This window comes from Notamacropus eugenii, chromosome 1, assembly GCF_028372415.1.
Source record: "Notamacropus eugenii isolate mMacEug1 chromosome 1, mMacEug1.pri_v2, whole genome shotgun sequence".
In the NCBI taxonomy this organism is placed as follows: Eukaryota; Metazoa; Chordata; class Mammalia; order Diprotodontia; family Macropodidae; genus Notamacropus; species Notamacropus eugenii.
In genome coordinates, this window is record NC_092872.1 from 710770245 (window position 1) to 710797720 (window position 27476).

The 27476-nt window shown below is 41.2% G+C and overlaps 2 long non-coding RNA genes across 2 annotated transcripts in view; one reads left to right on the forward strand and one right to left on the reverse strand.

The window, feature by feature from the left end:
- The window catches only part of LOC140521445 (uncharacterized), a 194809-nt gene extending 174682 nt beyond the window's left edge, over positions 1-20127 (forward strand). The window contains exon 3 of the long non-coding RNA XR_011972936.1: positions 20041-20127. This is a non-coding gene — a long non-coding RNA (uncharacterized lncRNA). The remainder of the gene's footprint in view (positions 1-20040) is intronic.
- On the reverse strand, positions 1-27311 carry LOC140521443 (uncharacterized). Its single transcript, XR_011972934.1, has 4 exons — positions 27146-27311; positions 2380-2423; positions 1668-2232; positions 1-164 (listed from the first exon to the last, which is right to left on the reverse strand). It is a non-coding gene; the product is annotated as an uncharacterized lncRNA (long non-coding RNA).
- Positions 27312-27476: the final 165 nt, after the last annotated feature.

Genomic DNA, 27476 nt, shown 5'->3' on the forward strand with positions numbered 1-27476 from the left:
TGTGGATAAGAATAATTTATTCCAACGACTATGAAGGTGGCTGAAGCAGGCACTGTGGAGTGCTTAGAGCTTGGTCCGACATCAAAGACACCAAGGTCATCCACAGCATCCTGGGGCATTGATGGTCATCTGGACTCTTGTCTTGTCACTGGACTTTGATGACTCTGAAGGAGAGAGTGAGGGTGACTTTGTGCAACTCAGACTCACTTAAATCCAATTCACTCGCCAGTAAAGACATCCCCCTGTGACGTCAGTGATCTTCGTTGAAAATGGACAAAAACAACATTGTCATTATTATCTGAGTACCATAATCATTCCCTCAAAAAAAAAAAAAAAACCACAGTTCATGAAGACTTAGTCCCATTTATTCCTTCCTTTACCCAGCGTACTGGTGATGTGCCTCCCACTGATTACAGAGCTCCTCTCTCTCTATTCGTGCCTCATCCATCTTTGTCCAGGGTATCTGGGCCAAGTTATTTAAATTATCGTATGGTTGTTTCTAGAAAGATCTCCAAAAGGGAATAGGAGGGATAAAGCTGTTTGGGGTTCCTCCTGTGCAGAGGGATGAAATTTGAGTGGGGTAGGGGTAGAGCTATCTGTCACTCCCTTATTATCAGCACCTGCTCTGAGGAGAGATTGTTAAAAGTATGAAAAGTCAAATATCAATAATAAATGTTTACGAATGGAAAGATGGGCTAGATTGCAATACAAGAAGTAAATAAGTATTCAATAGCACCATGCAAGATTACAAGTACATAGTTAATTGTCAGATGAGTGCTACAGCTCATATGAAACTATAGGGATTCAAAGAAAGTAGAGACTGCCCTGCTTATGGTCATCAAATTTGAGAGTTGGAAAGGAACATTCAAGATCCAACTCCCTCCCCCAAAGAAGTGTCCCCACTACAACATTCCTTCCTGTGGCAGGGCACTTATTACTTTACCCCCCAAAAGAAGATGGAATTTCAGTTGGATCTTGAAAAATCCAGGCAGCTGGGTGGCACTGTGGATAGAGTGCCAGTCCTGGAATCAAGAGGACCGGAGTTCAAATCTGACCTCAGACACTAACTAACCCAGTTTGCCTCAGTTTTCTCACCTGTAAAATGAAGAAGCTGGAGAAGGAAATGGCAAACCACTCCAGTGTCTTTACCAAGAAAACCCCAAATGGGATCACGAAGAGTCAGACATGACTGAAATGACAAACTAACAAAGTGTGTAGGGAAGCAAAAGTGAAGTATGGAGAAGAGAATTCTTTAGAGAAAGTCTCATGAGGGTCACATGGGTGGTAGAAACGATTGCCACTGTCTCTTTCCTCTATGTGTCCAGCCTAAATAGCTATAGACCTGGAGAAGAATATGAGAGGCTATTTCTACGGTTGGGTTAGACTCCAGGAACATCTCTCTTTGAGCAGATGGTGCAACTTTCCAAAAAGCCATTAGCTTTGGATTTGCCTTGAGTAAAACCAGAGGAAAGGGGCCTGTAATTAAAATTAATTCAGCTATGATGGTCTTCCAAATCCTACCCTGGTCCTTCTCTTATTCCTTCCTGTCTTTGACTATCTGGCCACTGACTGTCCCTCAACTTAGCTCAGCAAAATACAGTGACCCCGCATGGACCCAAGGAACCTTCCTGCTCCCCCATCCATCACCAGCTTCTCTTTTATCTCACCTGTCGATGCACAGCACAGACTTGATGTCTCAGTTCCGGAACAGAGACACTTCAGCTGCTATCTGGCAAAGCTCCGGCCCCCAAAATATTTCGTTAGCAGCCATTCAGTTAAGTGGAATTGACTTTTTATCGGCTTCCTCTGTATGGCTGCCACCAGCGAAGGCTGTTTCCTCCTCCCCTCTTCTCTGCCTGTCAGTTCGCTTCGCATTCCTATCGGCAGCCTTTAGCTGTGATCAATACTAACCGCTGTGTAACAGCTCACGCGTGGCTGCTTCAGTTTGCATCGATCACTCCCTTCTTCCAACAGGTAGCCAGCGATTTGAGGCAATGACTTGAGATAAACACCTACTTTTACTTCAGGCTAATTCCTTACAGGCAGATTTCAAGGAGGTGTTGGCCCCCGTCTTTAAAAGACGGTGGGAATCGGAGGTCTGAGATGCAAGGGCCCCATTTTTCTCTTACAGCAGCTTTTCCTTGAATTTGGTAATGCTTAGCCATCACCAAAAACAGCTTCAAAAACCACATCCGTTGTCTTCCTTTTGTCTGAAGAAGATGGAGATGAGAACTACTAGGAAAAAAGAGGGCAATGGGTTCAAGCGAGGCAGGACTCCTCCAAAAGCCTCTTCTCTTCCCCCGACCCAGGCTGAAAGGAGGTAGCCACCCCTGCTGTTTGCTCCTCCAGAAGTCTACAACCTTCCCACTTCTCACCCACCTTTCAATCAACCTTCTTCACCCCAAAATGTGATCTTCCCAGAGCTGAAATGGCAGAATGGGGAATTATTTTACAACTAATTATGATTTCTTGTAGATGTTACTGCTTTATAAGCATACTTGACGTCCACAAAGCCAAACCCTGGTCTCTGGGTCTGTATTCTTCAAGTATAATAACAAGTCATAATAAAAACATTTAAACAATGCTTTAATGTTTGCAAGTCATTATATATGCGTTATCTTATGTGAATTGTGAAAGAGGTTCTATCATTATCCCCATTTTACAGATAAGGAAACTGAGACTGAAAGAGGTTTAACTATCTGCCCAGGGTCCCACAACTGCTAAGTGTGTGAGATAAAATTTAAATGCAGGTCCTCCTAAGACTCCAAATTCAGCACTTTTACCCACTGCACCACCAAACTGCCAGTATCTCCAGTCTTCTAATGAGCCAGGGTCAAAACCTGAGAGCTGTATGAGCTTTGACTCCCTCCTTCGTTCCTTTCCTTTTCCTTTCCCACATTATTGGTCAGTCACCAATCCCTGTTAGTCCTTACATCTAAATGTCACTCACACCCTTTTCTTACTTTCTGTTCCTGCTTGCCCTTACTCCAATTTATGCTATCTGCTACAACCAAATTAATCTATTTTATTTTTTCAACTAACAAAAATTGATTTTGGTTCTTCCTCCTATTTCTCTTACCCAGGGCTGAAAAACCAAACAAACAAACAAAAAAAAAAAACCTTTATAACAAATGTGCAAAATCAGGCAGAAAAAAATTTCTACATTGTCCATATCCTAAAAAAACATCTGTCTCAATCTTCACCCTGAGTCTATCACCTTTCTGTTAGAAAAGGTGTAGGATGTTTCATTCTCAGCCCTCTCGGATTGTGGGTGGTCATCTCATTGATCACAATTCTTAAGTCTTTCAAAGTTATTTCCTTTTACAATGTTGTTATTATATAAATTGTTCTCCTGGTTCTGCTTACTTCACTCTGTATCAGTTGATGCAAGTTTTCTCAGATTTCACTGAAACACCCCCCCCTTTGTCATTTCATATGGCAAAATAACATTCTATTATATTCATATAAAATAATTCCTTGGTTGATGGGCATACCCCTCAGTTTTCAGTTTTCAGATGCTACAAAAAAAATATTATAAATATTTTTGTACATTTGGGTCCTTTGTCCTCTCCCTCTGATCACTTTGGGTTAGGGGACTAGTAGGCATTACTAGGCCAACAGTTTGGAGGCATGATTCCATATTGCTTTCCTGAACTAATTTGTAGCTCTACCACTAGCATATAAATGTACCTGTTTTCCCACAGGACCTCCAACACTCGTCATTTTCCATTTTTGTCAATTTTGCAATATGACAGTTTTGAAGTAGACTCTCAGAGTTGCTTCAAACAACTAGAGTAATATATCACTATTATCATGAATTCTCTCTCCCCTCAAAAACTTCCAGTGGATTCCCATTGTCTTCTGATTAAATTCTAAACTCCTTAACTAGGTAGTGGACACTGTTACAATCTGACACCAATCAACCTGTCCATCCTAGTCTTCCACAACAAATGAGAGGGAATCCCATAATGCAGATTATGTGGATTATTTACTTCTTTCCAAGCATGTTAGATTTGCCCACTTTTGTGTCTTTGCCTATGACAGGCTCCTGTGCCATCTTTGCCTCTGGCCTATCCATCCTTCAGGATACAAGGAAGAAAAGGGCACCCACTACAAAGGTGTAACTCAAACACCACCATCCTCATACTACTCTCATCAGCCATTTCAGCTGGCAATGAATCCTCTCTTCCTCTCTATTCTGAAATTCCTTTAGTTCTTATTTTGTACTCTTCATAGAACACTTATATACTTCCTTGCTTGAAAAGTATTTATCCCCTGCTAGACTATAGGATCCTTGAAGGCAAGGACTGCATCTTAGACATCTTTGAATACTTCACAACAAAGAATAATCCCTTTGCCCATAGTAGGGTCTTGGCTTTTGTCAAATGAATGAGCTTTCTGTCTTTGTAACTTGAGTCAGTGAGGAAATTAGAGCATGTTATGAGGGTAGGCTGTGTGCTGCATTTTATTTGTGAGTATCCTCTTTATAGCCTAGTGAACATCTGACGTTCATCCTGCCAGTGACCACCAGAGTGAAATTCATACTGAGTGGAAAGTCTCAAGTTCGAATGGGGGTGGAGTGTTTTTATAAGGCTTCAGCTGAATTTTTAAATAAGAATATATTTTTTTTAATTTTAGCTGTTTCTCTTCCATGGGAATTTTTAATTCTCTTTGGAGGCTAACCAATAAACTGTCTCACCTTTCCCGACTCCCCATCCTCTTCCTCTGCCCCTGCTATTTACACATCAGCTTTTTAGCAGAAGAGCTGGGCTCATGCCACAGGGGGCAAGGATGTGCTTTTTTCTACTTCTTCCAGTTCTTTCTTCATCTTTCTTGGCTCTCACTGGCTCCTTATACTCTATAGGTAAATATCTGCTCTGAACCTATCCATTGCTCCCAGAGCAATGAGATTTGTGAAGAGATGAGGCAATTTGCCTTGGAGACTCAGGCAGTATAAGGAGTCTCCAGTAAACTCTGAGATAAAATGCTCAATTATAAAGTAATTATGTATGAAGTTATTTTTAAATATGATGTGGCCAGCCTCTTACATACCTTCCATCCAAAGACCTTGAGGGAACTTCCTAGCTACTTGTGTTGAAAGGAGGGAATTAATGGACTGGGGAGTAGGGAGGTGGTAAGGAATACAGAGAAACAGAGGGGACAAGAAAGATATAGAACAAAACCTCTTTCCCCATAGACCAACTGAAGTTCAACCTTATAGTTCCTTCTCCTGTTCATTTACAATAGTTTTGGGATCTGATATCCTGTTAGGTGCTGCCTAGTATATATAAAGTGGTAAAAAAAAAAAAAAAAGATCTGTTGTCTCCATTTTACTAATAGGGAAACTGAGACAAACTAAGCACAAGTGATTTGCCTAAAATATAGAGCAAAAAAGTAACCGTTTATTTGTCTAGAGCTGTCACTGAGTCTCTTATCATAACTATCATTTATTTAGTGTAACTAAAGCTTGCTAAACCCTTTCTTTGGTTAGTTCATCTGAGCCTCAGAACAACCCTGTGGGGCAGTTTCAACAGGCATTATTATTCCCATTTTACAGTTAGGGAAACTGAGGCACTATAAGGGACTTACTTGTGTTTGCAGACTAGTTAAGCGTGGAAGATAGGATTTGGACCAGGACTTTCTGGTCCATCCCCAAGTCCCACCCCCATGCTGCTCCTCTTAGACAAGAGTTCTGAATTAGTCCCACCCTATGGGTCAGAGATGTGTCTTGGTTGGCTTGTGCATATGTAGTTTTGGTCCTGTATGTCTAATATACCATGTGAGCTAGTGGCGTGATGTTGAAATGAGCAAAAAAGGCAATTCTGTGACCAATAGCTAGCTGGGTGTGCCCCCACAGAACCATAATTAGACTGCATCTTCCCTTACAACCACTCACTCTTGGCAACCTTGAGTGGAGACCAAAGGAGCAAGCAGCTGGGGTGGGGAGGGCAGGGCCTAGACAAAATGTCAAAGTAGGCAAAACACATCCTTGACATTTAAGAAAAAAACCTTTCCCCCTTTCTAATTCCCTCCAGACTTATCCTTGTTGCCTCAGGAAACAAAACCTCGGGTTTGGAGTCAGAGGTACTAAAACACCTGCCTCTGCTGGTCATTCCCCCTGTGGACTTGGACAAGTCATTTAACTTCTATCTGCCTCAGTTTCTTTATCTGTAAAATGGGAATAAAAATAGCACTTACTGTGAGGATCAAAGGAGATGATAAAGAACTCAGCACAGTGCCTGGCGCATCATCAGCCCTATAAAATGTTAGCACTCAGGAGGAGGAGGAGGTTAGCTGTATTCACTCCCTGTGTAGCCTTAGGCAAGTCACTTAACTTCCCTTGGCCTTGTCTTCTTCATCTGTAAAATGAGGCAACTGAACTGGATAAACACTCAGTCTTCTTCCAGCTCTCACCCTGTGATCCTCCAGTCTCCACAGCTAGGTATTGGTCCCTGCCGATCAGTCTTCTGCAGGAGTCTACCATGTGGCATGGAATAAAAGAGCAAGGAGGGATGGTCCAGTTGTTAGACAGATAGTTACAGTTACAGTTCATTGCTACCCAAATGGATCTGTGTCACCTCATCGATTTGGAAATTCCATCCAATGATACAGATAGCATCCCCTTCCTGTCCTGTGCAAGCCTTGTTCGCGCTCTCTCCTTAATGCACCTCAGTGGGTCCATCCAATGTACTGGAGACCTTGCACAATTTCTCCTGACATTTCCAGAATGCAAGGGAGTACCCTGGCTCTCCAGCTGTCATATTCCTTGTACTCAACTTGTGATGAGACCATTGGGAGAAAAAATGGATGAGTTTGTTGGGGAAAAAAACAACTTGGCTTTCTCTGTGATAGCCCTTGGGAACTGGGGCCTTGAGGCCACATGTGGCCTCTGGGTCCTCAAGTGGGGCCCTTTGACTAAATCCAAACTTCACAGAATAAAACCCTTTAGTATAAAGGATTTGTTCTGTAAAACTTGGACTCAGTCAAAAGACCACACCTGAGGACCTACCTAGAAGGCTACATGTGGCCTTGAGGCTGCAGGTTCCCCACTCCTGACTTACACATCTTCACATAGGCAATCCTGATCACCTAGAAAATCCTCTCTCCTCCCTTATGTCTCCTAGAATCCCAAGCTTCCTTTTAGAGTCAGTCAAGCCTTTCCTCATGCCCCTGCTTGTTGGTATTCTCTACCTCCTCCAATTACCATCCAAATACTTTCCTGCTTATGTATTCTGGCCCTCTTTCCCAATAGAATGTAAGCTCCTCCAGGTCAGGGACCATTTCATTTTGATCTTTGCTGTTTCTAACACAGTGCCTTGAACATAGGCACCTAATAAGTACTTCTTGAATTGGACTGGACTGGATTGGATTGGTAACTGATTATCAATGTGAGTGTAATACATATACGTACATGTACATAATGTAATATCTGTGCAAATATATACGCACATGTGTATAAATGAGCATTACTATGAGACAACCACACTACAATTTTTAATCATCCTCTCAAAGAAGACCAGAAGCATATCACACACATACACAAACACACACACACACACACACACACACAATTTTGGAAATAATATCTGTTCTTCAGACAGCTGCTAGATTTGAGTTTTCCTGCCTTCAAAGTCTTCCTATGACATCACAACTGTGGCAGTGATCAATACCTACCTGTCATCCACAGATGATTCCACTTCATACCCTCCCTTTGGTAGCACCCCTGTGCATTGAAGACGATCTCCTGTTGGTCTCTTCCAAACAGTTCATCTGGTAGGCATGCATGATTATACCCTGTGGCGTGTTCTTACTTAATTATAATTACACTCATTAGAGCAACACCTTTGATAATGCTTCATTCTCCAGGCTGTAATATGGACATGGGTGTGGATAGATGTGGCCCATGTGTACCATGGCATGCAATTTTTAATTTCTTGGAGGCAGCAATTTTACGGCACCTGGAAGATATATTAGTTCTTCCCCAGGCCTTCTACTAACCTTCAACTAGAGCTCACTCAATTTTTTTGCCAGTGCATGACCCTTCAGGACATGAGAAAAAACTTACTTGTATGATGTGGTGTTTCCCTTTAAATGTAGAGCCTCTTCCTCTCTTCCTTCCCCCTCCTTCAACCCTTTCCTTGCTTTTCCTTCTTTCTTTCTCCTTTTTCCTCCCATTCCCCCTCGTTTATCTTCTCTCCTAACTTGTTTCATATCTCACAGTCTTCCTTTGTGAGTTCTAATTTCATTCATGTTTATAATAACACTTCCATACAGTTATTATTAGTGTTAATGCTGTCCTTCTACTTTGCATGTGTGCCTATATGTGTTCAGACGAAGGACAAATTGTGAAAAATCAAAGACAATGATAGTTACATCACCGTAGCTACTGCAATAGGCCAGGCCTGGGGAATATCAAGTGTTGCCAGTGTGCGTAATGATTCTGGTCAGTAGACAGGAAAAGGCATCTTCCTCTTCCCCTGCAGTCAGGACCTGGGGCTGGTGACCTCAGATCACCTCAGGTCACCTCTTCAGAGCTAGGTGAGTTGGAATTGGATTATGGAAAAATTGGATTAGGCAAAACTGCGAAATAAATAGCCTTCCCTAAGATTGCCCTGGCCTCCCTTGTCACTATTCATCTGTGGTACTTCCCCCCAGGGTCTCTTCCTCAGGTGGATGCTAGAACTTGAAGGTTGGGCCCCCAGTGGGGGATGACCATTGCTTCCATCAGGCTTATAAGAGTAAGAACCCTAAGGCACCGGAGTTTCTAGTACAGTTGTTCATGTACTCCTACCCAGTATGTTCCTATAATCAATCAGAATCAGTTGTATTCCATTAGCTTTTAGATAAAGGGTTTACTGAGAAGGTAGAAAAATGGTAGTTACAAAACAATTCCCTGACACTCTCCCCTTCTACACACAGGGTTCCTGGGGAAGGAGGCAGTGGAGGGAGTGGGCTCAAACTTTAAGAACCAAAGTATTCAAGCACACTGTTGAGTGGGGCCAATGTAGACCTCAAGACTCCCAGCCCTGGAAGTCTGTTTCTCCCTTCATAGAATCCTCATGAAGCTCCCCTTAGGCACGCCTTTCTTCTGGGCTCTGAGAATCAATGCCTTTCCAAAGACTAGAACTAGCATTTTTATCACCAGTGGTTCACAATCACTTAATCATGGGCCACATCACTCTGTTATCACCCATCAATCCATTTAGTTGCCAGTGGAATCTCTGATGACTCTGATGGATTTCCTAGTCCCCTGGGCACTTGCATCTTAGAATACTCATCCACTTAAAATCAGGAAAAAATAAATACAAAAGAAACAAAGGAAACTAGCTGGGAGAATGGAGCTTACTACTCCTTCCCCACTGAATAGCTCCATAATTATGCTTCATTCAACAGCAGGTAGGAGCAATGAAAGAACACCAACAGAGGAGCTTTTGCATATACACTCAGGTCTAGCTCAGGACCCCATGAGTCATCCATCCCAACAGCCAATTAGAAGACTTTTCATCTTTACACAGTAACAGCCCTCAAGTCATATATTGGATTGGAACTAGATAGGGAGTACACATTCATGCTCAATGTAAACCACCCAGAAGGGCAAATCCATACATGTTCCAAAGACTGACTCATCATTGGTCAGTCCTCCATTAGACATGTTAAGAAAAATACCTGCCCTTTCCCCACTATTTTTAATTTCTCACAAGAAAACTGGCCACATAATTCATTGCACTTAAATCTATCTGTCCTTCTCCCTTTTATCTTACCCTTTCCTTTCCTTTCCATTTCATCTTTGCTTCTAATTCTATATACCTCCCTCCTTAGTTTTCTCTCAGACTGCATTTTTCTCTCTCTTAGGACTGGGGAGAGAGGGTAGCTTTGGAAGCCACAAAGAGGAACAGGTCATATCTGGATAGGATTTTTTTTAAGTCAGAGAGCATTTCTTTTCTGAGGTTCAACTTTAGAAATGAAAGGAAAAAGTATTAAAATTAAAGTACATGACTTCCTTTTCTGTAATGACTAGTAAACTACAGATGTAAAGAGTGATATCCTATGTCGTAACCACTTGAATGGATTTGACTGCCTTTGGGGGAATGTACCTGTGTAGGCAAAAGTGGTAAAATAAAAGGTATCCAACAGAGACCCAGGGCTCCATGAGGCTTATGATGTTCCAAGTACGGCCTGAATCAGATTGAATTGTGACTGCAAAATATTTAACAAAATAAATAAAAATACAATATTACACAGATAGCACTAATATGTGATTTTCTAAATCAACATACAACCCACAGGGGTTCTTATTTATGGTTTAGTGGCCTCTACTTCTATCTGGATTTGACAGCCAGTGGATAGAGACTGGAGCAAGAAACACCGAATTCCGGTTCAACCCCTAGCTCAGACACCTATTAGTGTGTGACTCTAGGCAAGCCATTCAGCATGGTTTTCATCTGTAAAATGAGGGTGATGATAGCACCTACTTCCCAGTGTTGTTATAAGAATCAAATGAGAAAATGTAGAGTACATTGCAAATCTTGAAGTGCCATTATTTTGTATTGAAGAGTTTAGCAGGGTCTTTGGTTGGAAAGTATCAATGTTGTTGAAACTTAAAAAAATAAACAGAAGAAATGAGAAAAATTAAAAAAACAAATCCATATATTAGTAGTCAGTTCTGACCCCGGACTCCTGTCTCCAAAGCATTTTCCTCCCTCTCTCACCCATTATTCTCTTCTCATTCCCCACGGAGCAAACAATATAGGCTGAGGAAAGGCTGAGCAGCATGGTAAAGCTGAGGATGAAAGTTGTGAGAGAAATCAACCTTAGATGTAGTTGTTTTCATATTGTTCTATCATGTTCTTTTAGATAATAAGGGCCTGTAGGGCAATGGCTCTGTGTCTCTTTAGTCTGTGTCCATTCTTGTGCCCTCTCACTGGGGAATCATTTCTCCAATGGTCTTCCTTTAGTGAACTTCTCTAGGGCTGATGATGGTGGTGGTGATGGTGATAATGATGATGGAGGTGGTGGTAGTGGTGATGATGGTGGTGACGATGATGATGGTGGTGGTGGTAGTGATGATGGTGGTGACAATGATGATGATGGTGGTGGTGATGGTGATGATCATGATGGTGGTGGTGGTGATGGTGATGATGATGATGGTGGTGGTGGTGGTGGTGGTAATGGTGATGATGATGATGGTGGTAGTGATGGTGGTGGTGGTCATCGTCATGGTCATGGTCATGATGATGATGATAATAGCTAGCATTTACATGGCACTTTAAGGTGTGCAAAGTGCTTTATAAATATGGTCTGCTTTGAACCTCACAACCACCCTTAGAGGCAGATGCTATTATTATTCCCATTTTATAAATGAGGAAACTGAGGTACACAAATCATGACTCTTCCAAGGTCACACCGCTCATAAATGTCTGAAGTCAAATCAGAATTCAGATCTTCCTGATTTTAGATCCAGGTCTCTATCTGCTGTATCATCTAGCTGCTTGAGAATGAATACATATAACACTTTGTATTCTTGTATGTTTTGAATTCAAAAAGACCTAGATTCAGATACTTACACTGATAATAGCTGTGTAACTCTCAGTTTCCTCATTTGTAAAAAGGAATATTTATTGTTATCTTATAATACCTACCATCATGTAAAGTTGTTGTAAGACTAAAAAGTGAGATATCTATACATACACACATATATATATAATATGCGTGTATGTATGTATATATTTATGTGCATCATTTTGTAAACTTTAGAGCACTATATGGTTTTTTGAGTTTTTTGTGCTGGTGATAGTGGTAGCCATAATAGTGATGGTGGTGGTAGAGGCTTTTTGGAAAAGATGATCTATCTTTGTTGTCCAACCAGGAGTCAGATATCCTAAGTTCTGTGTCCATCGGTTCACACTATGGAGGCAGCCACTTACTCTGCTTATGCATAGGGCTAACCATGGCAAACATGCATTGATCCATCTAGTTTGCCAACAAGATAACCTAGAAAGTCATTGAGTCTAGAAAATTACCTATTCACCTGGAAACAATTTTGTTCTATTTCTTGGACCCCTGATGGTTTGGGGAGAGTGAAACTGTCTGTTACCTGTTTGAAGATCATAGCAGATTGAGCCAAATCTCTGGGACTTGTTAACAGATACTGGAGAAGTAGAAAGAGCAGTCTCCAGATAAGGGCCCAAATTGAACATCACACTTTGATGCTCTCCAACCCCTCAGAACTAAGAAACATATTGCCAGATCTCCATTTGGAGACTAGAACAGAGTGATGGAGGCTCTTTCCACCAGCAAAGAATCTCAGGCAACCTTGAATCAGCATGCTAAATATTCCACAGGCTTTGAACCACACAATCTGGAGGGGAGATGGAGACTTCCAAAATGGGGAAAGTGAGTCTAAAATAAACATGTTTCCATTTCCAATTCCACCCAGCCTGGCCACTGTCGAGGCATTGGGCTGCAGGGCAGGTAGGTCTGGTCCCAAGTTTCCAGTGAAGTGAGTGTTTATTATTGTTGTAGATTTGATGCAGTTCCCAAAAGGAGCTAATCAACAACTAATAAGGCCTCAAGAGAGCAATTAGAAACCTCAATTTTAACTCTGTTAGAACCATAGCGCTATGAGCTTTCACCCGCTTCCACTCCTGGGCAGTACAATGTTTCTCCTTATTGGAGAAGAATTAGGTTGGGGGATGGGGGAATGTTGGAATCAGGAATTAGGGAATTAGGAAGGAATGTTGGAAATAAGAAAGGGAGTCAGGGTGGATGGACCTGCATAAGAAGAATTCCTAGATTTATTTCAGAAGGGAGGCTAAGATAGTCTGGAATGCTATCCATTCTACCTGAGAATTTGGAGGTAAGTTAAAAACCAAAGAAAGTTCTAGGTTTACCTGAAGCTGGGTTCAATCTTGGGGTATTCTCATAAATCACTCTCTTTGAGTCCTTTCTCCACACAGGTGTTCCCTTAGGAAACTTTGGTCTTTATACAAAGATGAAGGGTCTCCAGGTCTCATGTAAACACTCAGGCTAACATTATATCAAATTTCACCCAACAGAAAATAAAGACTCATATCTGACCACATAAATAATCAAACTAACTCTCTTTCCTCAGGGATGAGCCTCTGTCTCCCCATCAAAGACTTATAAACTTCCTTAGACTTATATGGAGTTGAGAGTCCTTGCAAGCAAAAGGCATTCAAGATTCCTAGAAACTTAAAATAAAATAAATGGTTCTCTCACCCTAAATTTGCTCCCTTCCTTCTGCATCAAATCATGCAAGTCTTTCTTGGTTTCTCTGAAACTTTCTTTTTTCTTTTTCCTTTTGGCAGCACCACACTCTTTCATTCCATTACACATGCCCTAATTTGGTCAGCCATTCCCCAGTTCATGGGCACCCACTTAGCTTCCAGTTCTTTGCCACAACAAAATAACTGCTATAAGTAGTTTGGCACACATAGGACCTTTTCCTCTTTCTTTGATGTCTTTGGGATATAAATCTGGTCCTGTGATTTCATCCATGGAGCAACTCCCAGTATGGAAATTCCTTCCTTGGATGAATGTCTATATCCATGATCTGATCATCTGTAGCCTATAATTTTAGAAAGTCAGCTGAGGGTACAAAGATTATGAATATGTATCTTTGAATACCATAGCCCCTAAGGAATCAAAATTTCAGGTGGCCCAAAGGGAAATGGCAAAGATACCTAGGTTCCAGGATATTTCCTGTGAGGTTCTGTGTTCAAGAAGTGGCATAAAGAATATCACTGGGGAAACAAAAGGTCTTGAAAGTAAGTGAATTCATCACAAGGTGAGAGTGAGGTATAACAGATGGACAGTTCAAATGACTCCTTGCTACTCATAAAGTGCAAAAATGCCAGCACATACGAAGACTTCCTGGATGTAAGGTGGGAGATCGATGGAAGAGAGAGAGTCAACAAGCATCCCATGAGGGGCATGACCAATACTAAAGGAGGAGACCCCAGACCCAATGAAGTCTCTCAGCACAACTTCTAATTGGTGGGTGTCCTGAGTTTGGAGAACAGCTCAGCTTACAGCACCTAGCTTAATGCCTTGTACAATAACTCAAGAGATATTTGTGAAATGAATGAATGACTATCCAGTATCATTCCATAAAGTAAACAGACATGAGAGGAAAGCCAGTGATGCTTATCGCAGGGCCAGGGGCACAGGTTTCCAGGTAGAACAAGCAGCTCCCTATACCATGTGATTTGAGGACTACTTTAAACCTACCACATATGTCCCCTACCTAACCTAGCAAGTTAAGACATCAGCCCTTCCCTCTCAGTTGACCTGAAATTCACCACCAAACACCTCTTTAGATGAGATAGCACACTCAGAGACATTGCGTCTTTCACTACTCAAAAATAAATGCTCTGATTTCACCTAGTGGGTGGGCTGGAATGGTAGCCCACCCCAAAGTGCATCACTGTACCTAGGTCTTGAAGGCATAGGTCATGAGACAGCTGCCATTTGATGAGGAGAGTGTGGAAGTGACCAGAAGAGATTGAAATATGAGGGTCTGTGCAGGTAAATTACTGCAGAGCCATGGGCTGCGGATGTGCTAGAGATGAGAAAAAAACAAGTAAACCATGAGTCCCCTGACCCCCGAGAAATCGACATGATTAAATAAAGTATATAAATTCTAGACTACCTATGAAATGGTCAGTAAGATCATAGGAAGGAGGAGCGTCCATTCTAAAGACACGATCAACTTTTGATGATGTTGACTGATTTGCCGGTCATGCAGGCCCTTTTCTTTATTTCTTTCTCACTCGCTGCTCACCTTTTGACCATCTGCAGGCTCATTAGCGCCTCTCTCCAAGGTTGAAAAGGGGGAAGGAGAGAAACCGAAACTCTTGTCAGTCCGATTGACTACTTATTAAGTACTTTGGTGAGAGGTTCAGTAGTGGAAGTTGAAATGATTGACTAAGATGGGATTTAAAGAGTCACTATAGATTTCCTTTATCTCCGTTATCCTCCCCCTCTACTAGCATATAGAACTGGATGATAACAATGATAGTTGTGAATTGACCTGAAATAAGTAACATAATGAGCCCTGGCAATGAGGACCCTTGAGGAGGAAATTCCATAGAGCCAGTCATAGATCCTTAGAAATAAAAAAGCCAATGAGAAGATACCAAAGTTATCTCTGAAGCTGGTGATGAACTGAAAAATTTCCTAGGAGAACAAACAGGGCACATAGGGCTTTCATGGATATGAGCCTTACCTATTGACATTTAACCGCATAAGAAATGAAAACATTTCAACATTTTGATGAAAACAGTTTTGCCCTCACAGAGCCCTCAAAGGGACCTTGGGAATCCCCCAGAGGTTCCCAGACCATACTTTGAGAACTACTGATCAAGACTAATCTCTTGATTTTACATATGTGGAAAATGAGGCCCAGGAAGATCAAATCCCTAGACCAAAGTAATACAGAGGGCCAATAATAGACTTCATGTTTGAACCCACTTGGTTTCGAAATCAATCATGCTATCCCTACTCCATGTTTCCTCCTCATTCTCATGCAGTACATTATCTCTTCATCTATTACCCTGGGTTGAGATTAAGTATATTATCTGTGTGCCTATCATCTTGCTCATCAGCACACACATGCACATGCTAGAACTCACCCACACACACCCCCCCACACACACACACACACGCACACTCGTACATACCCGTGCACATTCCTCCAGGTTTGTTCCTTCCAAGAGTGAGAAGTAAAAAAGCTTATCCTTCTCCTCTTTCTGTTTTCTATAGTAATGTAGTGTTAAGAATCTAGTTATCTGGTGTGTGACAAAAATAACAAACCTCTACAACAAAAATTACTATTCAAAGAAAAGTATTATTTTAAGGTGACAGTACTTTTTAATTCACATTTTTCGTTTGTTATCAATTGGAGCAGTTCTGTGAACGCACAGATAAGAAGATACAATAGATATTTGACAGTGCAGCTCTCTGAATATTTGCATATCCAAGAGAGTATATTTCAGGAAGTACACTTAGGCTGACCCTATTAACCATTCACAATATTTTGTCTTGGATCTAATTCACACTCTATCGATGTGTCCAATTCACGTTTCAGCTCTTACATTGTTTTTCCTTTTAGACCTTCTATTAGGAAATGAATCCATAACATCAAGTTCCATGACAACATCTGCTCTGGCTGACATGATTGAAGGAAAATTTTACCTATTCTGGGTGATTTTGCTTCTTAATTTGCTCTTTAGCATACCCAAGAAAACAGAGAAGCCACAATTTCTCCTATAATGCTCTGAGGGTAGAAGGTACAATTGTTGGGTTTGGTTTTCTTCCTGCCAGGTTCCAGCTGGTCTTACCATGCTCACCCTCCATGGGGTTCCTAGATTACTGTGTAGAATTTACCACCAAACCCAGGTTCTGGTTTGCCAGAAGACATATTAGAACGAGGTTCAGATGGCAGATAAACTCTGTGTACGTGGGAGGTTCTATCCACAGGGTGATTAAAAGAAGACCTGGTGTAGATATCACAGTTACATGTGCCTAAAGCTGATGCTGCAAAGCTATCACTGGATTTGGCTCTGAAAGGGACCCTAAAGCTCATCTAATCTGGCCTCTCTCATCTTACAAGGGGGAGGAAGCAGAAGTATGGAAAGCCAAGTGATCTGTATAAGAAATACAGCTAGCAAGGAACAGACAGGGCCAGGTTTTCTAACTGTAACTCCAGCACTCTTTCTACTATATACATGTTGTCAGGTCCAGAAAAACATACTAAACCCTTGTGCTAAGAGCTGGGGGGAAAGGGAGAAAAGAAGAAAAGAAAGGAATGAAAGAAGGAAGAAAGAAGAAAGAAAGAAAGAAAGAGAGAGAGAGAGAGAGAGAAAAAGAAAGAAAGAAAGAAAGAAAGAAAGAAAGAAAGAAAGAAAGAAAGAAAGAAAGAAAGAAAGAAAGAAAGAAAGAAAGAAAGAAAGAAAGAAAGAAAGAAAGAAAGAAAGAAAGAAAGAAAGAAAGAAAGAAAGAAAGAAGGAAAGAAAGAAAGGAAGGAAGGGAGGGAGGGAGGAAGGAAGGAAGGAAGGAAGGAAGGAAGGAAGGAAGGAAGGAAGGAAGGAAGGAAGGAAAGAAGGAAAAGGCAAAAAACAGTCCCTGTTCTCAAGGAGTTCAGTCTACTGAGGAGAGACAACATGTAAACAACTTTGTAAAAACAAATGCGATAAATGCAGAGTTGATTACCAATGTAATTACTACAATAATACCGTGCGTTTTGTTAAGAATGTTATAGTTCACAAAGAAATTTCATAAATAATATATCCAAATAAATAAATAAATGAAATCTCATTTGAACTTAACAACATTAATGATAAACACAGGTAAGCCAAAAAAAAAATTCCAAATTGGATAATATGAGTGACAACAATAATGGAAGTAGAGAAGGCTTCAGGAGATTATCTAGGCCTTTCCTTCAGGAAAAGGAATGTTCAGACCATCTAAAAAAACCATGCATAGATTGCTTTTTTTCTTTTTTTCCTGGCCTGTTCTCTTGGATATTGGTCTTTGTTGATTTATCTACCTGAGGCCGGCTTTCCAGATGTTGATGTGACAGTGCCCACAGTCATTGATGGGGCTTCCACCTGGGTTGCTGACACGTGTAAAAAGTGAGAGCTTTCTAGTGCTATCCCTTCATCCAGCCTTCTGGGCTTACTTCAGCCTCAGAGAAGAATTTTAATGGTGATGTTCCATTCCTTCCCCTTACTTTTCCCACAAGTCTGATCTTTATCTTTCAATCCCTTAAAGGCTTATTATTACCTTAAATGGTTTTGGTTCTTCATGGTAGCTGATACCAAAAGCCATAAAGAAAGACAGACAAGAGTCTTTGTATGGAAGGAGGCCCCTAGTACTATTACAAATCTCACTAGTTGCCATTCAGTCCTCTGACTCCAAGTTTTCTGTACCAGGAGAAAAGGTAATTCTCAGGGACTTCTTCAGAAGCCCAAGGCCAGGTCAGGAAAGCAGCAAATATTTCCCCAAGCTGGCATATGTACTTACTTCTTGGGGACTGTAATAGAATTCCAGCAACCAATTGGTAAGAAGAGGATTTGCCATTTTCCAATTCTCTTGGAACAAGGCCAGGTTTTTCCAGGCCTTCCCCCACCCCTTTGGCCCTTTCCCATCATCTTTCCAACCAGAAGCTTGTTAACTGCTTTTCCTCACTTTTCTTCTGAATTCAATGCACTTTGTGTATTCAACTTCAAAGACAATTTTTCCACAGCAAGTGCCATTCAGTGACAAGAGGGAGCCCCTGATGGCTCTATGGAGAATTTGTTGTGTTTATGTTCAAATGAAGGAGTTGGAAATTTCCCCCCACCTCCTTTCTTCAAATGAAATTGTATTTGTGTCTGGATTAAGTTGTCTAGTATCAATCCTGAAATTTTAAAGATGAAAAGCAGAACAGCCACAGAAGTATTTAAAAGGTAAAATGATTACAAGATGGCATTGGGCCAGGGTTTATGAATCATTGAATATGATCATAAAATCATAAAAAATAATCACCAAAAGGTAAATAAATTACCCAGCTTACTGCTTATTTTCACGTATGGTTTGACACAAAAGCTGCAGCCATGAATGATTTATACCTGTTTTAACAATAATACTCATTTTACTGAAAGATGGTCAGCACTAAGGCTGCTGTGGGCAAGGTGCCAGTTGTCGAAAGGTTAATGTTTCAACAGCAATACATTAAATTATGAATAATACCAGTCCCAAAATGGAAGGTTATTAGCTCAGTATGCTTAATTAGCCCAGCTAGAACTTTGCCATCAACTAGCATTGCCCATTATTCCAATGTGGTGATGGGGAATGGCAGTGTTGAGATCCTAATGCCCAAAGTGGGGTGGAAGGGTGTGTGGGGGAGGGTCAAGGGAACAACGGGTGGATCCACTTTGTTTATTCCAGCCTAACACTACGAGAAACCTATTCTGTTTCTAAGTGATGGTTTTCAGGGCTTGGGACACCATAGAGGTTATGCTATAACATAGAAATGTGGAAGCTGTGTTTTAGGGCCCAAACCCACAGATGGTTTCCACTTTAAGAATTTTGAAACATTCAGGGAAATAATAGTATGGACTACCTCATGAGTATTCACTTGGGTCAACATAGTTGTGCCATAGTGTGGGACTAAAGTGGTTTTTGGGTCCTTGACTCCTCTAAATTATCTTGTCATGTACTAAAGTAAGGGTGTCAGTCATAGGGAAGGTCATTTTCCTCTGGAGAAATAAGGGTACACCATGATCCAAGTGTTCTGACAAAGTTTACAGACAATATTTAAAATAGTTTCTGCCTTCCAGAGTGAGAAATGAGAAACAAAGAGGTAAAGTCAGAGAAGAAAAGAAGGTAGGAGAGAAAATGAGAGAGGAGAGGAGAGGAAGAGAGAGAGAGGGAGAGAAGAGGGATAGATGAGGGAGGGAGAGAGAATAGTGAGAGAGTGAGGGACAGGGACAGGAGGAGGGAGGAGAGGGAGAGATGGAGAGAGAGAGAGAAACTGTGTGTTTGTGTGTGTGTGTGTGTGTGTGTGTGTGTGTGTGTGTGTGTGTGTGTGTGTGTGTAAAGACCACAATGAACACTCCTCCCCCACCCTTCCCTGGACCATACTGCCAGATTCAAGAATAAGAGAAGTCTGAAGAGGGATGCCTAGCCACCTCCTCACTCTCCTCATCATAGCTGTATAGTCTGCACATGGTCATGGCTCTAGATTATCCTATTGGTAGCTTATTTTCCTAACCCCTGAAATTCATTTTCCTTTCCCACTTTGCTTCCAGAAAAATAAATAAAACCAAACACATCGCTCATTTAAGGAGAGGAATGGAATTTAGGTTGCATTTTTCTTTCTATTTTTATGATTAGTTTGAATTTTCCTGGGAATGCAGCCAGCAGGGCATTATGATGAGATAATGTCCTGCATTTAATCGGCACTGGAATGGTGAGCCATGTTCAGGAGTGAGGGGCTGATTTAGCTCATCTTTCTCTCTTTTGGATATCTTTTAGGATGGGACAGTTTAGCCCACGATGGAGAGAGGCCTGAGAAGTATCCTGAGTCCTGCTATCTTCTGACAAGATGCAAGTGGACAAGATGCAGAAGTGATTCCAACATTTCTGTTTGTAGAATTCTCAGAATTAAGATAATTGTAAATACCAAAGGAACTGAGCTTAAATTTTTTTTTAAAAAAGTCCAAAGAAATTCACCAAAGTAACAAACTGTGGCTCTGGACCCATTGGACTCCTCATTTCGCTCCTTTGACTTCTCCAGCTTTGCTATATCTGCTGGCCTATTCACCCTTCTGGTCTTCAAACGTGCATCCTTCTTCTTTGGAATTCAAAACATAGAAGGGGAAGTACAAGGCATTTAAGTGAGCCTGAAAGTCAGCATCAGGTAGGGCCTAATCATGTCCTTTCTTCTTTTTAGTCTGTCTTTGTCAAGAGTTCCCTGAGAATTTCAGCAGAATGCCACAGTCGTCGATTTGGACTGGGGTTAGTTGTTTTCATTTGTTTGTTTGTTTTGGAGTTGGATGATCAGTGGTAGTGGGAATAAGTCCTGGCATCAGTGAAATGGGAGAGAAACACTTTAAGTAGATGACCAGCAGGAAGAAACAGAAAGAGAGCCCAGTAAAGGAGAAACCAAGGAGAAAACTTTAAAAGAAAGGGGGAACAAAGGAGAAATATACATGTGCAGATCAGTCCTCCTTCTGTGTACTTCGACCTGGTGACTGGGAAAACCAAAGCTGGTATTCTGTGGCTAGCCAGTCAGACTTACTGCAGTCCTGCCTCTCACTGAAGGCTGTCTTATGTTCAGGTAAGGGAAGCAAAAAGAGCAGGATGCCCCTAAGCAACCTATAAATAGGAGGGTGAAGACAAACTGTTTATTACTTAGCCTTGTAAAGGCCATATAAGTGCTCTCCCAAGGTGTGAAAGAGCGTGTGTGTGTGTGTGTGTGTATGTGTATACACACATATACACGTGTGAGTGCATGTGCTCATGTGCATATGTTCAGACCCATGTGCCTAGGTCCCAATGTTTGTAAATCTTAGATAGGCTTGAGTTTGGCTTTGCTTTGAAAAACCTCCTATTCACTGAAACTTATTTAATATTTCATGCTGCTCCATTGAACCTAGTTCGGAAAAGATTTCTTTTTCCTTTTCCACATCTTAGAGAGAATAAGACATTTCTCTTCTCTGCTCTGTTTCCAAAGGAGGCCTTACAGGGCTATCATCCACAAAAAAGCCTTTTTTCCACTCAGGATTTGTCTCTCTAAGTCTTCTGTTCTCTCAGGACCACTGGGGCTTCTTGGGAGTTCCCTTCTACCTTTCTTGACCAGAAAGTGTGAAATTTAAAAGGGTTATTATTTGGGGAAGGGTTGCATTCTTCTTCAAATAATTCATCAAAAGCAAGATTTTTCCTTTTCCATACAAAGCGTCGCTCATAAAGCCATCAACTAACCAAAGTTACTTCTTCTACATGATGTTTTACGTAGTACTTTTTTAAGGTTTATAAGCCCTTTACATACATTATTTCATTGGATTATCACAATATGGTACAGTGGAAAGAATAGTGAATCTAGAGAATGTGGGTTCAAATACTGCTTCCAATGATTGTTAACCAGCCAACACTGGGTAAGCCATTGAGTCTCCACAAGTCAGTTTCTTCATCTGCTAAAGGAAGGAGTTGGGCTAGAGTGTTTCTGAGGTCCCAATTAATAATCCTACTGAACAACTCAGTATGGTCAAGAGTGTACATGCAGTTATTCTTTGGGGAATGGGCTAGGGACCCTATCTGTGATATAGAGAACTCCCTATGAAAAAGCTCCCATTACCAACAGAGGTCAGCATCTTATTTGTTTATCATCTTAAGAGGTTGCCTTGAGCACTGAAGGTTAAGTATTACCTGCCCATGGACACACAACTGACATATAGACATAGATATAGATAGAGATACATAGATAGATAGATAGACAGACAGACAGATAGATGATAGATAGATAGATAGATAGATAGATAGATAGATAGATAGATAGATAGAGATAGATAGATAGATAGATAGATAGATAGATAGATAGATAGATATAGAAATATATAGATATCTCAGAGGCAGCACTTCAATCCAGATCCATCCGGATGCACACTGCCACCCACAGTGAAATAGAATCCCCTTTACACCGGATGGCTTTACAAACATATCCCTTCACAAGATCATAAATCATGGGACCTTAAGAACATAGATTTAGAGTTGGAAGGGACCCTAGAAGGTCATCTAGTTCAAACCCCTTATTTTACAGATGAGGAAACTGAAAACCAAAGAGGATAAATGTCTTTCCCAAAGTCACACAAGGAGTGTGTGATAGAGACATGATTTGAATCTGGGTCTTCTCACTAAATCCTCTACACTTCCCACTGTACCATGCTTCATGAAAAAGAGATAAGGTAATATGCACAATAAGAAAATCCATGGTACGCCCAGGACTAGAACACCAAGTCTTGAGACTGCCATTATGCAGCTAACTCCAAGGAACTATTTAGACTCTAGAAGAATCAAGTTCATTGATAAGGAAGTGTAAACCCCTTAACACCTTTAATCTGATTATTTTTGTCAGACACCAACAGACCATTTTTCAGAATGCAATCAGACCATTTTAGTTATCATCAGTCACTACTTATCAAACAGGACAGGTAGGTGATACAGTCAACAGAGTACTGGACTTGCAATCAGGAAGACTCATCTTCCTGAGTTCAAATCTAACCTCAAACACGTACAAACTGTGTGACCCTGGGCAAGTCACTTAACTCTATTTGCCTCAGTTCCTCATCTATAAAATGAGCTGGAGAAAGAAATGGCAAACAGTTCTAGCATCTCTACCAAGAAAAGCCCAAATGAGATCATGAAGAGTCAGACATGACTGAAAACAACTAAAAACCATCAAACAATCCCACATCAAATTGTGAGTGCCCCAGAAGAAGCATAAAAGGGGATTGAGGAGAAAAGTAACAAAAGATACAAGTTTCTCCAGAATAGAAAGTGCCAGTATCAAATGGAGAAAACCAGACTTGTGTGAGAACATCAACTTTGCCAATGCCCATATGCAGATCAGAGTTCTGGCTTTCAGGCAAGATAAGTGACTAGCTGACTTAATCTGTCATTGAGATTCCCTAAGCATTCTACCAAGAAGCCCTGTTTACCACTGGCAATTCACATAGACTCCTGGAAAAATTTCCCAGAGGATTCCCCAAGCCACACTCCCCAAAGGGTAGTCTTTCCCAGGGTGACTAGCAAGTTACATGACTGTAAAGTCACTGGCCAGATCCTTAGCTGGGCAGCAACCTCAGCTACTTATTCTGTATGGCTCTGGCAGAATCACAATGGCTACGGAACCAATTTTCAGATTTGATTTTTCTACCCCATTTCTCCTGCAAATAATTCCCAATTCCTCAGGCTTGAAAATGGATGATGAACTTCCAGATGATGGTCCCTAAAAGTCATTAGTGAAATTTATAGGTCCATCTTTTGGGACTTAGCCTTAAGTACCTCACATCCAATCAGATGGGAATTCTGCCTTAGCATTTATCCCATCCCAGGTCTCATCCTTGACACTGGACATAGGTGTTGATTGTTAGCCAATATAAGGTCACTTTTATTAGGTAATTAGGTCACTAGGAGCTACAATTTAATCACAGCTCAAGCTCATGATGTGTCTTGTGTTGTTGAGCATTTGCTAAATAATGCCACCGACTCTCTCTCTATTCAATATGATGTCAGTTTAGTAAAAGTTGAAAATGATCACAAAAGCAAATCAAAGGATTCAATTTAGAGTTGAAAGGGACATTAGAAGTCATTAGGACCAACTTCCTCATTTTATAGGTGAAGAAACGAAGCCCAGAGAAATAAGGTGATGTGCCCAAATGGTCAATGGAACAGGCAGGATTTGAACCCACATCCTTGGAATCCAAATGGAATGACAGTCTTTGAAAGTTGATTGACTTTTGTGCATGCCACAAAGATTGGGGCCTAGAGCAAAGCACTACTTAAGCTATGGGGGCAATTAGGTGGTGCAGTGAATAGAGTACCAGTGCAGGAATCAGGAGAACCTGAATTCAAATCTCACCTCAGACACTTGACACTCGCTAGCTGTGTGACCTTGGGCAAGTCACTTAACCCTAATTGCCTCATTCTGGGTCATCTCCAGTCATCCTGATGAATATTTGGTCACTGGATTCAGATGGCTGTGGAAGAGAAGTGAGGCTGGTGACCTGCACAGCCCTCCCTCACTCAAAACAAAATCAAGTGCAAGTCATGTGATTATTTCTCTGATGGCATGGTCTTCTTCGGCAACGAAGGATGAACACACTTAAGCTATAAGGACCTCTGTGAAATCCTATTCTTGTGCCCATAGGTTCATTGACCTCTAGTGAAATCAAGGTTCTATTGAACCTGACTTTCTTCTTTGTAGGCAGAACAGCGTGTGTTCTTTGGTCACACAAGAGAAGGGAATCTTGTCGATGTCCCCCTTGCAATAATTTTTCCCTAAAGTTAAAACTATGTTTAGTTCTGGGACCAGACAACCTCAGTGCTAGTGGCTAAGTAATCAATCCTCCATGCCAGACTCCTAACTGAAATTTTCTGGAAAGACAAGCTGATGATGGTCTTCTCCTCATCTAAAAATAATGACAACAACGTATTTTATAGCACATGCATTCAATGAGTTATTTAAAAGACTCAGTAATGACTGGCCATCTCCTGGATTATTCCAGGCCTACTGGGCTCTAGCACAAAATAATGGCCACTGCCTCCAACTCTTTTATGTTTATTGGAGAAATATTCGGGGAATTATGCAATCTGAGGAGCACAGATCTACTATAAAGGCCTAGTATGGAAGAAGGAACATTGGCCTTAGAGTCAAGACACCCAGGATTTGACCCCTGGCTCCGCCACGTTCTCATCCATAGGAACATGGGTGAATCACTTGGACAACATGAAACATAGTTTCATCATCTTGAAAATAACAGTAATGATGGCTACACTCCCTCCTTCTCAGAGTTGTGAAGAAAGGGTTTTGTAAGCCTCAAAGTTCCATACAGAGGCGATCTACTATTTGGGACATATAAAAATGCAGGAAAAGAATGGTCACATTGGGTCATATTCATTTACAAAGGGTTTTCTGGGCTGGTTAATGGTGGCTTGGTCTCAGTCCTAGAGGTCTGAGGTCAGAATGTGTTGACAGCTGGGATGGTTGTATCTCAATCCATCAAGAAACTTGTATCCTTGAATATAGTTAGTGCAGGCTAGAGTTTTTGAAGACTTCCGTTGGCTAGAATGGTGCAATGGCATAGAGAGCTGTATCTGGAGCCTGTTCAAATCAGATATCAACAGACTATTTCTCAGAATGCAACCAGACCATTTTATTTGTCATCAACCACTACTCATCGAACAGGACAGGTAGGCGACCCACTGGATAAAGTGTTGGGCTTAGAATCAGGAAGACTCATCTTCCTGAGTTCAAATCTAGCCTCAGACACAGACTGTGTCATCCTGGGCAAGTCATTCACCTTCTGTCTACCTCAGTCTACCTCAGTTTCCTTATCTATAAAATGAGGATAAAAGTAATACCTACCTCCCAGAGTTGTTGTAAGGATAAAATGAGATCATATTTGTAAAGCACTTTGCAAATAGCACTATAAGATGCTAGCTATTAATAGGAAAAAGAGTAAATAATAATAATAGTGCTAATAAAAATCCTGACTGTGCTGCTTTGTCCCTATATGACCTGTGACTTTCTCCCCATCATTCTTCTTCTCTTTGTCTTTCTCCTTATTCTCTTCCTCCTCTTTTTTCTCCTCCTTCCCCCTTTTCCCTTCTTTTAACTCTTTCTCCTCATCTTCCTTTTCCTTCTCCTCTCCCTTCTTCTCCTTTTCCCCATCTTCCTGTTCTTCTCCTCCTTCTTTTCCTTCTTTTTCTCTTCCTTCCTCCTCCTCTCTTCTCCTTCTCTTTCTCCCCTCCCTCCCTCTACTAGTGCCATCGTTTATGAGGTTATTTCATACCATCTTTCTTTGAATCTCATATATACATACATTTATATATGTGCCTTGCCATTAGAATGTAAAATAGGCACTAGTGGTGCTTTTGATTTATAGCCACAGCTGTTGGCATGCAATAAAAGCTTGGTGAGGGACCCTAGAGGTAGCAAGAGGGCACCCTGTTGTGTAGACCCTTGAGTCTGGAGTCTAGAGGATCTGAACTCAAATATGATCTTAGAGATTAACTAACTGTGGGCAAGTCACTTCTGTCTGTCTCAGTTTCCTTATATGTAAAATGAGGAAAATAGCTGTACCTACCTCCCAGGTTGTTGTGAGGATCAAGTGAGAGAATATTTGTCAAGCACAGTGCCTGATGCATGTAGTAGGTGCTACAAAAATGCTTATTTCCCACTCTCTGCAAGCCTTTACTGCCTTTCTTTTTCTCTTCTAAACCCCTTTACAATCTTGCTTCTGACCTCATCATTCACTCAATTTAGAGACCATTGAGTTCAATCCTCTCACTTTTAGGAGTGAGGAAACTGAAGCTTAGAGACATTAAGTGACTGGCACAAGGTCACACGACTAGTGAATCTGAGGCAGGATTCGAACTCAGGTCTTCCTGACTCCTGATGCCAGTGTTCTCTCCACTCTGCTACCCAGTGGCCAAATAAATGAAGGAATTTCAATTTCCTTGTCTTGGTCTAGAAAATGTTGTGTCCACAGCAGTTTTCTGACAGAGCTTTTTGGGAAACTGGAAACCTCAGGATAGCCTTTCTCCATTCACCATACTGACTGTGGTGACATCATGATAGGGACATTTTGAGTTTTTTCCCCCGATGCATTCTTTTCAGATGTTTTAGTTAATAGGTTAATCACTATCCCATAAAGTTGGAAAGTTAATGATTTTTAGAGTTATCACTGTTTTCCATTAACATATCACCATCATTATAACTATGAATATATTTTTATATATTCACATAGCACCTTGATTGATGAGTAGTTCAAGGAGCTACTTGGAGTTGGGATCATCCCTTCAAGCTTTTCCTGCGAAGGACCCAGACACTCCCACAACCCTCCACTACCCTGAATACCTTGACCTCTTCATGAGCATTCTTTAATCTCTGCAGTAACTGGATGGGGATTCTTGGTGGGTGTGTATAGGGTCAGAATTTGCTGTCTCAGATATCAGGTCTACAAAGAAGTGTCAACATCATGTCCCATCTTAGCTTAGATCTTTCCATGGGTCAAGGGCAGTAGGATCCAGAGCTTATACTTACTCCCCCTTCAGTGACATCACAATTGACAGGATATATTAAGTACTTACTGCATTCCAGATAAATGCCATGATAAGTGCAGGGGAGACAAAGACAAAGGATAGTCCCTGCCCTCAAAGTGCTTCTATTCCAGGGGTGGAAACAACAT